We start from the raw sequence: 15,947 nt of genomic DNA, 5'->3' as shown, positions 1-15,947 counted from the left end.
ATTTGGTGATACTTTTGACTTATTTTAATTTTAATTGTATTTTAATTTTACACAAAAAGGTATTTTATTATACTGTACTTTCTAGGGAGAAAGTGTGACTTTTTGGTGGGATTTAGGAGGATCTATTTATTTTTAGATATGAGGCATAGGTAAGCACATAATCTTGCGAGCTATAATAGAGGATTACACTAACTGAGCAAAGGTGACCTGTGGGCAGTTAGCTGGAATACCCAAAATATCCATAAATAAACAGGGAACGGGGGATACTCCCAGGGGTTCATTTGGTAGCTGTGTAAAAAACACAAATCTTTCTAAAGTGGCTAAAAAGCTGTTAGCTGGTGAGTAGACGTGAAACGTCACAGTGAGGGGGAGATAGTGGTCTACCCATGGGTGCCATACCTTAGTGTATTTTGCAAGTCTTGCAATATTGCCTCAGTTTCGGCATGGATCATGGCTTGCATTACTCTATTACTTCTATTAGAGTAAGAACGGGGGATTTCCATGTTTTCGTTGTAGTTTGTTTGGCTATTGTGACAAACTATTGTAATAATTTAAATTGGGCTGTCAAGATATTTTCTGGTTGCCTGTGCAATTGGTCTATCAGTGGATTGGGAGTGGTCTCTGTCGAAAGCAATGTGGATATCATGGTAAAAGACGTCTGTCCCGAATGCACGAACAGTGAGGCAAGACCATCAGATATGGTGGTGAGTGTCCAAACCTCCACAATTAGGGCTCATTTATACTTGCTTTGACTTTAACACACATTAAAGCATCTACCGCTTCAACATGCTTTTTTATGTGTTTTTGATGCTTCAGTTATGTTTCGGTGATACTTCCATGATGCTTTGGTGATGCTTTTTTGAAGCTTTAATGAAGCTTAGCAAATTCCCTGTGTGTATGTGTTGATTTTTGAATTGTTTTAAAAGTGCCTAATAGAATCCTGGTAGTACCCCCACTCAGCAAATTCCCAGCTAATTAGTACCCCTGTTTAGCAGATCTCCAGCTCTTTGGAGCTCGTTCAGCAGATCCCCAGTTCAGTAGTACCCTCAGCTCTTCTTGTGTCCCACTCAGTATTTACCCCCAGCTCTGCTGATCCCCCACTCAGTAGTAACCCCCAGCTCTGTTGATCCCCCACTCAGTAGTAACCCCTAGGTCTGACTATCCTCTGGTCAGTAGTAACCCCCAGCTCTGATGATCCTCCGCTCAGTAGTAACCCCCAGCTCTGCTGATCCCCCACTCAGTAGTAACCCCCAGCTCTGCTGATCCCCCGCTCAGTAGTAACCCCCAGCTCTGCTGATCCCCCACTCAGTAGTAACCCCCAGCTCTGCTGATCCCCCACTCAGTAGTAACCCCCAGCTCTGCTGATCCCCCACTCAGTAGTAACCCCCAGCTCTGCTGATCCCCCGCTCAGTAGTAACCCCCAGCTCTGCTGATCCCCCCCTCAGTAGTAACCCCTAGCTCTGATGATCCTCCGCTCAGTAGTAACCCCCAGCTCTGCTGATCCCCCACTCAGTAGTAACCCCTAGCTCTGATGATCCTCCACTCAGTAGTAACCCCCAGCTCTGCTGATCCCCCGCTCAGTAGTAACCCCCAGCTCTGCTGATCCCCCGCTCAGTAATAACCCCTAGCTCTGATGATCCTCCGCTCAGTAGTAACCCCCAGCTCTGCTGATCCACCACTCAGTAGTAGCCCCCAGCTCTACTGGTCTTCTGGTTTGCTCATCCTCCTCTCTCTCTGGTCCTCACCTCCCACTATAGTACTCCCACACTGTGCACTGTGTGTAACATTGCTAATTTCTCCTGTTCCGGCCCCCAGCTCTGCTGATTCTCTGACACTCAGTCCACTCTCTTTCCAGTCCCCGATTACCTTGTACTGTAGTGTTTCCATGTTGCACACCATATGTGTCATCTGCTAGTTGCTCTGCTCCAGTCTGGACCCCATTCACATTCCTGTTGCTCCACACTGCACACCACATGTGGCGTCTGCATCAGACACTCCCAGAATATATACACATGAACTGGAAATAATTGCTGAAGACATTTTTTGCCCTCTTATGGATCAACTGTGGGTATAGGATTATAGCTTTTTTTTCTATGGTTGAACCGGATGGACTTTTGTCTTTTTTCAGCCTACTAACTATGTAACATCTTACCAGATCACTTGGTTTTCAATTGCATTCTGGGCAGGGGCGGACTGACAACTCATGGAGCCCCCGGGCAATAGGGGATCATGGGGCCCCTGTGTCCTTGCCCAAACTCAAAAGAGCAGTGCCCGAGTTTCCAAATGGTCAGTCCCTGATTCTGGGATATCTCATACCTGCAATACCTACAAAACAAAGCAAATCTAAAGCTGAATAAAAGCCTCTCAAAAGCTGCAGGTGCTGTTAGCGAGCTTTGTCATAGACATCAATGGAGGCTTTGGAAAAGCTTTGAAGCACCAAGAAAGCAACACACAGGATATTATTATTATTATTATATTATATTATTATACAGTATTTATATAGCGCCAACAGTTTGCTCAGCGCTGTACATTATAATGGGAGACAGTACAGTAACAATGCAATACAATACACGAGGGGTTTGAGGGCCCTGCTCCTTGGAGCCTACAATCTAGGAGGGAGGGGAGAGTGGTACAGGAGGAAATAGCTGTGGAGGATGGAGGGGTGGGAAGAGCGGAGGAGATCAGCAGTTAGCTGAGGGCGGGGTAGGCTTCTCTAAAGAGATGGGTTTTCAAGGTGCTCCTAAAGGTGAGGAGGGTAGGTTACAGTCTGATGGATTGGGGTAGTGAGTTCCAGAGGATGGGGGAAGCCCTGGAGAAGTCCTGGAGATGGGCATGGGAGGAGGAGACCAGGGAACTGGAGAGTAGGAGGTCTTGTGAGGATATTTTTTTAACTGAAGCAAAGCAAAGCCAAAGCAACGTGTAAACAGGACTGAAGTCTTACCATTCTACTTAGTAACAGGTGCTTTGATTGGCATTCAGAGCGCTTTAAAAAAGCGTGTCCAATGCCACATTTTGAAGAAAGCGTCAATGAGCCCTTACTGAAGCATGACAAGAAGTATGAAGAAACGTATTTGGATATCCAGGACCGACTACCATCGAGTCATGACTTTATAGTTTGCCTCCAGGCAATTTTTTTTTTACATTTCTAAGCACCTTCATCATTTATTTAAAAAAAAAAATGTGAACATGATTTCAGCTTTAATTTTCAATTTTGGCTGAAATGTATTTTTTACTTCCTGAGTTGCCATATGCGCAGATGAATTTCCCTGCACAGCTGTGACAACAAGAACGATACAGGCTGTTTAATAGTCGAACGTGGAATTATCAGTATTTTAGTTAACATATTGTATCTATAATTCTGCCACCATTACAGTCCAAGAAGAGTGAGCAGCTCAGCGGGGGTTGGTTTTGACATCTTAAGCACGTTTATTATACCGGCGTGCCAATGATATTCAGAACATCTCTGGAAAAGCGGATCATCTATAGTGACCCAACAAGTATTCTATGAAAGATTTCCATATGGAACTTTACAAATGTGGGAAGGAGATAAATAGTTTTGGATTAAAGGTTAGGCTACTTTCATATAGTCACCTGCTGTTCAATCCAAGAACCTGAAAAAAAAAATTTGCCTGGAATATTATATTATTAGCATGTAAATAAAGTAGCGCGGTACTATCTCCACACATAAAAAGAATTTTGTTTTGGACGCCAGCTGTCTCTTAACACAAAAACCTTTCTGAGGGAGAAAAAAAAAATCTATTTTGTTGCTTAACAGGAACTGAAGGAGCAAAATTGAGCCCCCTCAGACAAAAAGAAGATTCATGCTTCAATATTCGGTAAATTTTATAGACTGCACTACATCAAAAACATGACAGTATTTTTCTTTGGAGAACTGGCTTTTTAGTGATAAGGCATTTCATTCATTCCATCTTTCACACATGATGTATGGTCTCACTGTCCATTAAAGATAAACAGCTTTCTTGCGACGGGTCGAAAAGGGAAGAAAAAGATAGTCGGTGCCATTTTCTCTATTCCTTTTTTTGGTTGATTTTATTTGGAGTATGTTAAATTTAAATAGTAAAATAGCCCATGTTAATGGAATAATTGGAATAATAAAGACAGAGAAATATCTATTTTTTTAATGAAAAAATGGAGCACTGTCTGCAAGCATTAATGAAAACTATTTCTAATGTTCCTCATTGGACAGAAAGCTTGGGGCACAAGAAAGTATTTATCATCTTGAAACATACAGGCGCTGTAAATGAATTTCATTTTTCAGTAATGGTATTAAAAGGATAAATTAACCTTTTAAGAAAAAGGAAAAATGGCAGATACCCCAGACCTTTGCATTAGTAACCTTCATAACTCAGATCAGAAGAAATGATGCAATGTTGGACCAGGCTATAAAAGGAGGAAAAGGCACCAAGGCAGTAAATGTTGGATTGGCCCTGACCAAGCAGGAGACTTCAAAGCAACATTGATAATATGAGGTCTGTTGTCAATAATGGGACAAGGTCTTACAGCACCCAAGGTGAAAAAACACTCCTTGTCCTTGAGCTGTGAACTACTTCAACTGCTGAGTCTGCAGGTCCTGCTCTGTTTTGCACCCTTGTCTTGCTGAAGTGCCCAAGATGACCACCTCTTCAGCCAGGGGTGGACTGACCATTTGGAACCTCGGGCACTGCCCGAGGGCTTGGGGTCAGTAGGGGGCAGGGGCGGACTTAAGTGCTGTTTATAAATGGCACTTCAGAAATCAACCTATGTGCCCATTAAAGAGATTGTAAACTTGAATTAATAAGCATGTACAGGGGCAGACTGACAACTCATGGGGCCCCCGGGCAATAGGGGATCATGGGGCCCCTGTGTCCTTGCCCAAACTCAAAAAAGCCTATGAAAAAGGTACCAGGGGCATCTCATGGGGCCCCTACTGACCCCGGGCCCTCAGGCAGTGCCCGAGTTTCCAAATGGTCAGTCCGCCCCTGGTAGGGGGCCCCATGAGATGCCCCTGGTACCGTTTTCATAGGTTGGCTCACTCCTGGCTCCAATTATCTCTGGGAGAAGTCATTAAGCTAGGGCCTCACATACTTTTTCCTCCCTGCACTATGAATGTTTACATGTTATATGCAATTAAACCATGGCAACATCTAATGTTTGTGTAGTATTATGTTCAGCAGACTGTGTTCTTCTATTGTTGTGATATGATGACGTTCAGAGCACATTTTATGCCCAATTCATGCAAAACTCCACGTAATCCCAAGGGGTTCACATACTTTTTCTTGCAACTGTACATCAAAGTAGTGGGGGGGCCACCCAACTTGAGAAATCCCAACTAAAGCAAAAGGTCACCTAACAGTCGTCTTAGGAGTCCAAAATCCTTTAATAGTAACAGTTAGGGAAAAAAAAAGCCATTGTAATGGTAAATACAGCACTTTCCAGCCTAAGCAGTAGAATTATAGTGGTTGCAAACCAATACATATACCCAGTGAAGTGACCAGCATTGGGTGCAGGGGCGGACTGACCATTTGGAAACTTGGGCACTGCCCGAGGGCCCGGGGTCAGTAGAGGGCCCTATGAGATGCCCCTGGTACCTTTTTCATAGGCTTTTTTGAGTTTGGGCAAGGGCACAGGGGCCCCATGATCCCCTATTGCCCGGGGGCCCCATGAGTTGTCAGCCCGCCCCTGTCTTCAGCCTATCCTTAAGATTGATCTTGTCTGCAGTTATGTGTGTATTACTTAAGTGTTTTGTCCTAATATTTTCTTATAAAACTAAAGAACTGTATAGACTAAAAAAGTCCTATAACGAGTTAGTTGAATGAACCCTAAAATGCCTGCCCCTCTCTTGTCTACACTATCTCTAGGACCTACTTTTTTATTATTTTTATTATACAGGATTTATATAGCGACAACAGTTTATGCAGCGCTTTACAATATAAAGGGGGACAGTACAATTACAATACAGTTCAATACAGAAGGAATAGGAAGGTCCTGCTCATACAGCTTACAAGCTAAAGGAAGGGGGAGTTGGTACAAAAGGTACTAGCTGCAGGGTATGATCTGATGGAGGTGACTCAAGTATAGTTATTAGGTAAAGTTGGGGTAGGCTTCCCTGAAAAAAATGAGTTTTAAAGGATTGACTAAAGGTGGACAGGGTAGGAGCTAGCCGGACATACTGGGGCAGGGAGTTCCAGAGGATGCGAGAGGCTCTGGAGAAGTCCTGGAGGCAAGCGTGGAAGGAGTTACAAAGGAACTGGAGAACCTGAGGTTTTGGGAGGAAAGGAGAGGATGGTTTGGGTGATAGCTGCAGATGAGGTTGGTTATGTAGCTGAGGGAGTTGTTGTGGATGGCTTTGTATGTTGTGGTTAGTTTTTTGGATTTCTTATGTTGGGATGGTGGAAGCCAGTGAAGAGATTGGCAGAGAAGAGAAGTAGTCACAGAACGGTTAGTAAGGTGTATTAGCCTAGCAGCAGCATTCATAATAGACTGGGGGGGATAGCTTTTGTAAAGTTAGGCCAGTGAGGAGGGAGTTGCAGTAGTCATGAAATAACCAAGGAGTGAATAAGCTGTTTTGTGGTGTCGTAAGTCAGAAAGGGGCGAATTCTAGAAATGCTGCTCCTATGGTATCTATATTACCTACATCTACACAGGATGATGGGGCAAGCCCTTTCCCCCAGTGGCACACTCTCTTCTCAGCCCCCTCTACCCAGCCCAGTACAGCCCCTCCCCGCCCTGCTCAGCCATATATCTGTACACAAGGTGGGGACAGGCAGAGCCCACTCTGAGCTGCTGGGTGACAGTGGAGGGCTTGTATATGAATCTGGAAGTCAGAGGGCCCACCCAGTCTGAGCAGGGCCCAGGCTGGGCCCTCTGAGTTTCCCTATTTTACTTACAATCCACTACTTTCAGATTTTGGCCTGCTTGCCCCCACCTTGTGTGCATGTGCTGCTGGCAGTAGGATAGAGAGACAAAGGGGTAGCCACCATACAGTCACAGAGCATCCTTGTGTATGTAGTAGACCTCCCAACTCTTGGCTCATGGTGGAAGTGGCAGGTCGTAGTCAAGTGGGCCAAGGTCAGCTTTTGCATTGAGGCCCACAAGCTTCAAGCTATGCCTCTGGCCCCGGTACATGAGATGATATTTAGGTACAGGAAGGAGGGACAGGCTCACCATCCAGCTATTCTGCCAACAGCCTGCTCGGCAATGGCACTGGCAGTTCGTTCATGACAGCAATAATGGTGTCCTTGATGTTCTCAAACGGTAAGGCCATTCGGTGGGCTATTCGCCTGCTGATCCCCACAATGTACTGTGCTCTGACAGTTCATTGTGATTGGCCAAAGCAATGCACCTGACCTGACAGTGACGTCACTACTAGCTCCACCCAATTGTTAACATGTGACAGGCGAATGTCAGATTGCGGTGAGTGCTCGGTGGGTGCAGACGGGTCGGCGGGCTTTTTCTATTTCGGTGAGTCGGCATCATCCTAACAAAGCTGGGTGCCCGTGACTGTTGATGGACTACAACGATGGAACCTGTTTTGTCTTTTTTGAAAATAAAGAACTTATCAAAGAGCTGTTTTTATTCAGATTTTACGTTTTTTTTTGTGAATGAGTAGGGGTACTATGTACCCCTACTCATTCACAAGGGGGGGGCGGGATATAGGGGCCCCCTTGTTAAATGGGGCTTTAACATTCCGATAAGCTCCCTGCCCACAGCCCTGGGTTGTGGGGAAGAGGCCCTTGTCCCCATTGGCATGAGGACACCGTCCCAAGGGTCTGGTATGGCTTTTAGGGGGTACCCCACACACTTCCCCCCCATTTTTGGGAGGTGGGGTTGTCCTTAAAAGTCCTACCAAGCCTAAAGGGCCTGGTATGCACTTTAAAAAAAAAAAAAACTTTTACTGTGGGTCCCTCCTAACCTTCCTACCAGATCTAAAAGGTCTGGTAAGGATTGTGGGAGGACGCTGTTTTTGTTTTTTTTTATAAAAATGTAATTTAAAAAAAAAAAAGGGTCCATCCTGCTGCAGCAGGTTCTACATTGCACAGCTTTGCAGCTTTGCAGGTAGTTTAAGAGGACCTCCCAGGCATGATATTTAAAGGAAGTTTTCTTTTTTTTTTTTTTACTTTAAGCAATGAAAAATGACTACCCCTTTAAAAACGGTACTTTTGTTTTTCTTTTTTCACTGATTTATGTCCCCCAGGGCAGTACCCGAGTCCACATACCCCTTTTATGGCCAATAACGTGCATATAAGCCTTCAAAATGGGCACTTTTGAATTTACAAGTTCCAGTCCCATAGAATTACATTAACCATTAGCCGCCCGGCCAATGGCCGTTTGGCGGCTTCAAAACAGTCTCTGCATTCCGGGTGCACGCCATTTGGCGTGCTCCCGCACATGCGCCGTTTGCGCTAATGCAGAGCGGCGCAGCAGTGCGATCTGTCACCGGCCGTGCACCTCGGACACGGCCGATGACAGATCCGAGTACCGGCTCCCGTTGCTGGTACCATGTGACCTGCTGTGACCAATCACAGCAGGTCACATGACAGTTGTATACAATGGATGGCTTCATTCATGATGCCATCCATTGTATACTAGTGCCTAGCTGTGAATGGTCACAGCTAGGCACATGCACATGTCATGTGATTAGCTGTGACCAAATCACAGCTAAGCACAAAAAAAAAAAAAAAAAAAAGCTGAATGAATCGATTTCATTCAGCTAAATGCTTGCTTATAGCAAAGTAATTCTTTGCTATAAGCAAATTGTGTAAAAAAAAAAAAAAAAAAAAATACTCATCACTTCCCCAAAGTAGTACAATGTTACTATGGTGACATTGTACTACTTTGGTCATAGTAAAATATGAAAATAAAATCTTAAAAAAATTAAAAAAATGTAATACAAAATTAAATATAATAAAAAAATAAAAAAAAATTAAAAAAAAATATATATATTTTTTTTTTCATACTATCACCAGTCAGTGTCTCTGTTCACCGCCATGCCAGTTATATGATGACGCTGTACTGCACTGGTGACAGTATGTAAAAAAAAAAATAGTGAAAATAATTTTTTTAATTTTTAAATTTTTCGAAAAATTATGACAAAAAAATACAACTTCAAAAAACTCGCCATGCCTCTTATGAAGTACGCCGGACTGTCTACTCTGCAAAAAGGGGTCATTTGGGGGATATCTGTACTGTCCTGACATTTGGGGGATATCTGTACTGTCCTGACATTTGGGGGATATCTGTACTGTCCTGACATTCTTGGACCTCAAGAAATTAGATTGGCTGTCAGTACTTCAGGATTGATCAATATTCAGATCTATACCATAGTTTGCGAACTCTATAACTTTCCTACAAACTAAATAATACATCCTAATTTGGGTTATTTTCACCAAAGACATGTAGCTGAATACATCTCGGCCTAAATTTATGAAGAACAATTATTTATTTGTAAACTTTTATAACAGAAACAAAAAAAAACATGTTTTTTTTCAAAAATTGTGGTATTTTTTTGTTAATTTAGCAAAAAATAAAAACCCCAGCGGTGATTAAATACCACCAAAAGAAAGCTCTAGTTGTGTGAAGAAAATAATAAAATTTTTGTTTGGGTACAATGTTGTATGACCGCGCAATTGTCATTCAAAATGTGAGAGCGCTGAAACCTGAAAAATGGCCTGGGCAGGAAGGTGTAAAATTGCACGGTATTGAAACGGTTAAGTTTGAAATTCAAGGCCGAACTATCGTTAGGTTCGAATGTTCGACCACAAACCGAACAGGGGGGTGTTCAGCCCATCACTAGACAGCATACTGGCCTAATACCTGGAAAGAAAATGCATACAGGGCATTTGTCCCTGGGTGCAAACTGTCCATAACATTAGTACCACAGAGTGCACCTAAACACTGGAATTTCATATACCAGGGCTAAACATTCAGTTTCCATTAGGCCTAAGTCACTGGTCCTTCCTAATCTCCTCCACTGGTGGTAATGGTCCTTGCTGCATTAAACAGCGCTAATCTAATGAGGTGTAAACTCTGTTAAGAGCAAGTAGAAGGCAAGTCTAAACCTAACTACGCCCAAGCCAACTCCCACCCCCATTCTAAGCCTATCTACCCTGTAAAAGGAAAGATGCCTACAGTATACTTGCTTATTGTGAAGCTGCTCCAGTCCTCCTCTTCACTGAAGTTGCCACTTGGACCCAATCATGTGACCAGACCAGAGCGACTTCCAATGTCATTCTTGGAACCCAAGCTATGTGATGATGTTGTCCCAGAGGAGTGTCTCTGACTATCGTTCAGCTCAGAAGACTTCTAATGACAGAGAGGCATTACTTTGAGAGGCAGCTTCAGATTGAAGGTGAGTGTTGTAGCACAAGCTTTTTTTTCTATGATTCCTACTATTAAGGACTATTTGTGTGTGATTGTCTGTTTAGCTGGAGCTCAACCGTAATCCTTTCAGCCAATCACTACCAAAAGGCCTCTACTGTATGGCAATTTGAAGTTTTTAGGAGTACTGCCAATTTAGGAATCACAAATAGTAAGCATAACATAATTAAAGTGGTTGTAAACCCTTACATATGCCCAGTGAAGTGACCGACTTCTGGTGAAAAAAAGAGTTGAAAAATTCTCCTACATAAGTTGTACCTGTTTATCTCTTGTGACATTACGAAGGGCGAGGTGATCGATGAACGCTATGTGTCACCTCCCATGCGTTCATATCTGGGAGATTAAGATAGAGTCCAATCCGTGTTTTCCAGGCCACTATGACAGAGGTGGTTCCGGACCGGATTTTGTGGTCCACTGATGACCACCAGCAGGTGGTATAAATCAAGCAGGACTGGACCAAGAACTTGCTCTTGGCCTGGGACTCAGAGAGCCATATCTGAGAGAGCTGTGGATGAAAGTTTGCATTGTAGAAGAAAGGAAAAGGTTTGCATACCGTTTTGATTTGGTTGGTGACAGGGAGAAGCCCTTCACTGGTGAGATAGGAATCCCCTGTGTTTAGTTAGTGCCTGGATGGCGAGGGTTTATTTTCTGATTTATTTTCTTTATGATGCTTGCAACCTTTTAAATAAAACTGATGACAAGTCAGATTTCACGAAAGCCCTGTTGTCTGGACTACCTTTTTCCCAGGGAAGGTGATCCCCCACCTGAGCTACCCCCCCACTCTCCTCTACAGCCTTCTAAAAACACACAGGTCAAAGGCTATGCCCAGCTGCAGCAGACGGGGTGGGGATCTGACATCACTGAAAAGAACTCTGAGTGTAATCTGAGATCTGAGTGGAGGGAAAGGGCACACACCTCTACACAGTCCCATAGGGAAATATACACAGCTGAGGCTGTCAATCACCTTCTGTGTGCTGTGGGGGTGGGGGGCCTGGGCCATCTTCATCCTGTGATCAGGGGCGGACTGATCATTTGGAAACTCGGGCACTGCCTGAGGGCCTGGAGTCAGTAGGGGGCCCCATAAGATGCCCCTGATACCTTTTTCATAGGCTTTTTTGTGTTTGGGCAAGGACACAGGGGCCCCATGATCCCCTATTACCCGGGGGCCCCATGAGTTGTCAGTCCGCCCCTGCCTGTGATATCGGAGTAACCTGTCAGAAGTGGCTCATGCAGATAGCAGAAGGAAAAGAGATCAGATATGAATCACACTCTGTGCTTTGGATGTTGGCAAGTATACACTACAGAGGGATATGCTTTGTTCATGTTTGCATTTCAGAGGTTTTTAGCCATTTTAAGAAGAAATGTGTCATTAGTAAAAGCATTTGCCGAAGTTCCTGTAGAGTTTGCCTTTACAGTATATATCATCACATAATGATTGTTTTATGACGCATATTACATTGTGATTGCCCTATGCTGCATACATTACGATTGTTCTTTATTGCATATTACATTATGATTGTTCTATATTGCAATTTTCCTTCAACAAACACTTTAGATTATTAATCCGAACTTTTAAAAAAAAAATGACTTTAACAAATAATCACCATGTATTTTCCAGAAAGGCTAACCAAAATCTGAAGCGGCAGTGGAGAAATGTATGACCGCACTTTCAATAATTGGACTTGAGCTTGCACGCAGCTTTAATCTTTCAGAGTATCCTGAAGCTACATCCAGGATAATATTATATTTTCATTTTTTTGGGAAGCTTTGACTCATATTTAAAAATAAATACACATCCCTGCTGAGCTATACATGCAAAGATACAAAAGATATATCATTGTAATTAAAGAATACACAAAAAAATACAACCTGGGGGATTATTATTGTTCCTATTTTTATAGAGTAATTATATGTAGCATGTTATTGCCAACATTTCAAAGGTACAAACTTTCTTTTATGTCATTGACAGTTTCAAATATATATATTTTTTAATCAAAACTTAGTAGGGTGTATTAAAAGTGAAAAGTTTTTCTTTAGCCAAAACTTTTTTTTAGTTTTGAATAGAGTAGGGGAGAGTTAGAACCTCCATTAGGTTTCTGTTGTTGGCTGTGCCCATGTTGGGTAGATTCGCCCTCTCTATTTGTCCTGTTCACCATTATCACCAGGACCAAAAGTGATGGGAAATCCAAAATTGTAGCTTGTAAGCTCCATGAGCAGGGCCCCCCTATTCCTTCTGTATGGAACTGTATTGTAATTGTACTGTCCTCCTATATATTGAAAAGTGCAGCGTAAACTGTTGATGGTATAAAAATCCTGTATAATAATTATTGTACAGTTCTAAACAGGGGCGGACTGACAACTCATGGGACCCCTGGGCAATAGGGGATCATGGGGCCTCTGTGTCCTCGCCCACACCCAAAAAAGCCTATGAAAAAGTCAATGAAAGGTACCAGGGGCATCTCATGGGGCCCCCTACTGACCACGGGCCCTCGGGTAGTGCCCGAGTGCTCAAATGGTCAGTCCGCCCCTGGTTCTAAATGAGGATGTGTGGGAAACCTCTTCTAAAGCAGGCCATACACCATTAGAATTGTGTTCAAAAATTCTCATTTGTTTGCTCAATTTTTCAGTGGTTAGTGGAGTCAAAGAGACCTGTCAGGAATGGACTTGCCAATAATGGTGGGACTCACCTGCCTTGTGGGCTGCAGTACCAGGGCTGGCCAGCGGGTGCTCTCAGCAATCAGAGACTCACCCCTGCAATCAGCCAAACACCTGAAGCTGATTGCAGGGGTTGTATTTAAGGAATGGCCAGACTCACAGTCAGGGCCTTGGTGTGTGTTTTTTTTCCATGGGCCCTTGTACCTTGTAATCTGTATTCCTGTTCCTGTCTGACTTGTTGCCGACCCTACCTGATCCTGACCTCTGCTGACTTCTCCTGCTTGATCCCTGGCTTGTGACCCTGACCATTCTCTGCCTGACCCTCTGCACCGCGCTGCCCGTGAGTTACTGAACCCAGCTTGTGACCCCGACCACTCTCCCGCCTGTTCCTGGTACTCCGTTTGCCCGTTTGCTACTGACCCGGCCTGCCTGACTACTCTTTGTATTGTATGTATTGTTATCGGTGGGTGGTTTGGTTTGTTTGCACTGTGTTTATGTTTAGTTTTGCACTGCGCTTTGTATTGTTAGTCTTAATAAATTATATTGTTTATACCATATCTGAAGCCTGCGTTTCCCTGTGTCAGTCCACACACCTCTGGTCATACCTGGAGCCCTGACAAGACCATTGTTTTTGACCACAGTGATGAGAATATTGAAAGGATGGAAATTTTTTTCTCCGAAGAACAAAATTCTATTGGTGAATGTACATTTCGTTCAGGAAAAAACATTGCACACATACGAGATGTGACTATTTAATTTCTTGAAATACCCATGGCGTAGCCCTATGGTGGTGATCTCACAGCTATTCGCACTCGAGCATGTTCTGACATGTTCTAACTTGTAGTCTCCTGGGCCACAGACCAGTGGACTCAGTCTTTACCAGGGGCGGACTGACAACTCATGGGGCCCCCGAGCAATAGGGGATCATGAGGCCCCCGTGTCCTCACCCAAACTCAAACCACACCCAAAAAAGCCTATGCAAAAGGTAACAGGGGCATCTCATGGGGCCCCCTACTGACCCCAGGCCCTCGGGCAGTGCCGAGTTCCCAAATGGTCAGTCCGCCCCTGGTCTTTACAGAGTAGTAGAAGTACCACGTGAGTGTGTTGTGCTGTTGGCAGAAAACAAGTGATAGGAATCTGGAGTAACATCAAATTTTACGAATGGCTCGAGCAGAGTCGGTTGCTAGGTAAATTTTGTTGGCTCCACTGTAATCAGATGAGCAGAGGTTGACTAATTAGGGCTTCTGCTGCTCTGTTACTTCCCCTTGCCATCTAAAGAATTCCATAGTGGGAGGAAGGACAGGACACGCGGCCTGAATATTTAGGAACTCCAGACAAACCCTGGGTAGGTGTGCCCAGCTTGTGGTGAGAGCCCATAAAAAGTCTGAGGCCTGGGCAGCATGCAGTTCCTGAGTCCAGTGCTGCTGGAGGAGGCCTCTGTGCAGGGGGGCTTCGCCCCTGAGGCAGATTTTGGCAAGAAGCCATTTGCAAGACACTGAGGTCCCAGCTAGGCTTAGCTGGGGGGGGGGGGCTATTTGCAGGCTTGAGTTCAGGGATCAAGTTGGATCTACATGACAGTGCAATTGCGTTACATGAACGCGCAATTGTCATTCAAAGTGTGATAGCGCTGAAAGCTGAAAATTGGCCTGGGCAGGAAAGGGGTAAAAGTGTCCGGGAATTGAGGTGGCTAAGTCAATGAGAATTGGAACCAAGATCCAAAAAGTGTGTATTAGACACAAGCAAATGATGCAACAATGTGCAGAATTGTTTGGAAAGCTCCTCGCCTGATGAGATGATGGAGCCAAAAAAGCAGCCTGTGCCACTTATTTCTATTAGTATCTACAGTATCTATACAGATATAAGGATGGGACCTGGTGGTACTGGCATTCAAGCTAAGGGTGTTCAGGTGACACCAGAAGCAGATATTTATTTATTATTATTTATTTCAGGTACTTATATAGCGCCGTCAATTTACGCAGCGCATTACATATACATATATTGTACATTCACATCAGTCCCTAACCCTCAAGGAGTGTACAATCTAAGGTCCCTAACTCACATTCATACACATACTAGGGCCAATTTAGACAGGAGCCAATTCACCTACCAGCATGTCTTTGGAGTGTGGGAGGAAACCAGAGTACCCGGAGGAAACCCACGCAGGCAAAGGGAGAACATGCAAACTCCAGGCAGGAGGTGCCGTGGCTGGGATTCAAACCAACGACCCCAGTACTGCCGGGCGGAAGTGCTACCCATTTAGCCACTGTGCTGCCATAATATGTAGCAATTCCTGACTGTTATTTTGATTGGGCAAGAGGAAAAGGACATTGGAAATATATTCAAAAGACTCTGTTGATGTTATATAGGACACATTCCCTGTGCTTTAGATCCTAAAGTGGTTAGCCACTGTGCTGCCCGATATAAACCAGAAGCAGCCTTTGGAGCAACCTTTGGTCTCTATTTCCCAGAAGACTTTTGTGAACCAGAAAACACCAAAAATAACACTAAATGGGGGGACTCAAAGTATAGAATCTCTTACTGGGCAACTCTTTCTTAGTGGTGTTCTTGTAAGCATGACCACATTGGGTGAATACAGACGAGTTTCATGATTCATCTTGTATTTTTATTGTATCTACCTACATACTGTTGAATCTACATTGCAGAGTTGCAATGCACAACCAGTAAATTCATCATTTAAATGGGGTACTCATCTGGGATGGGCCAAGCTGGTGGAGGCTGGTGTCGGTCCAAGCTGGCCAGCAAGGACTTCAAAATCTAATTTTGCTTCAGTCATCCAAATTCATTTAATGTCATCCGAATTTTGGGATCCACTCCATTGCAGATGCCGTATTTCCACTGAATGTGCTGAAATATGCGTTGGAGTTAAAGTGGCTTCTCCATTAATTTTATGCAAC

Source organism: Staurois parvus, unplaced genomic scaffold (genome assembly GCF_062004578.1).
Source record: "Staurois parvus isolate SC_StPar_1 unplaced genomic scaffold, SC_StPar_1.0 ptg001044l, whole genome shotgun sequence".
NCBI classification, from domain to species: domain Eukaryota; kingdom Metazoa; phylum Chordata; class Amphibia; order Anura; family Ranidae; genus Staurois; species Staurois parvus.
This window is presented reverse-complemented; position numbering follows the sequence as displayed.